This window comes from Theobroma umbraticum, unplaced genomic scaffold, assembly GCF_002168275.2.
Source record: "Theobroma umbraticum cultivar Fairchild unplaced genomic scaffold, ASM216827v3 scaffold_239.1, whole genome shotgun sequence".
NCBI lineage: Eukaryota > Viridiplantae > Streptophyta > Magnoliopsida > Malvales > Malvaceae > Theobroma > Theobroma umbraticum.
The window spans coordinates 1,103,931-1,104,451 of record NW_018397273.1 but is presented as its reverse complement, the minus strand read 5'-3'; positions in this window follow the sequence as shown (position 1 = coordinate 1,104,451).

Genomic DNA, 521 nt, shown 5'->3' with positions numbered 1-521 from the left:
ATGGTGGGGTCTCACATGTTTCCACTAACTTCTTCCTTTTTGCATGCAATAATTTGCATGTAATAGTAACTTTTTCTTATTTACCATTTAACCCTCCAAACTTTCATCCGTTACAATTTGGTCCTTCCAACATGTTTTAAACTCCAATTTTCTTCAATCTTCCTTCCTTTACATGTGTACAAAGAAAATATAAAATTTTCACTTCACCAAGGTATCACTATAATATTTAAATATATAGTTACCTGTGCTAGCTTTATTTAATAAAAGTACATGGGTCCCACTAACGCCATTTTTCCTTAAAATTCTTTCTTACTTCTTTTCCCCTACTTAGATTAGTCATATAATCCTTTTTCATGACTAATTTTAATAACAGTTAAATATTAATATTTTAATATTATTTTATTAAAAAATATTATTTTAATTTAAAATTCTCCACTTATCTCCTCGGAATCCAAAATGTCTCACTTTGTCCCAGTTAACATCCGATTTACCTTTTAACTTGCTAATTCATCCTCAATAAG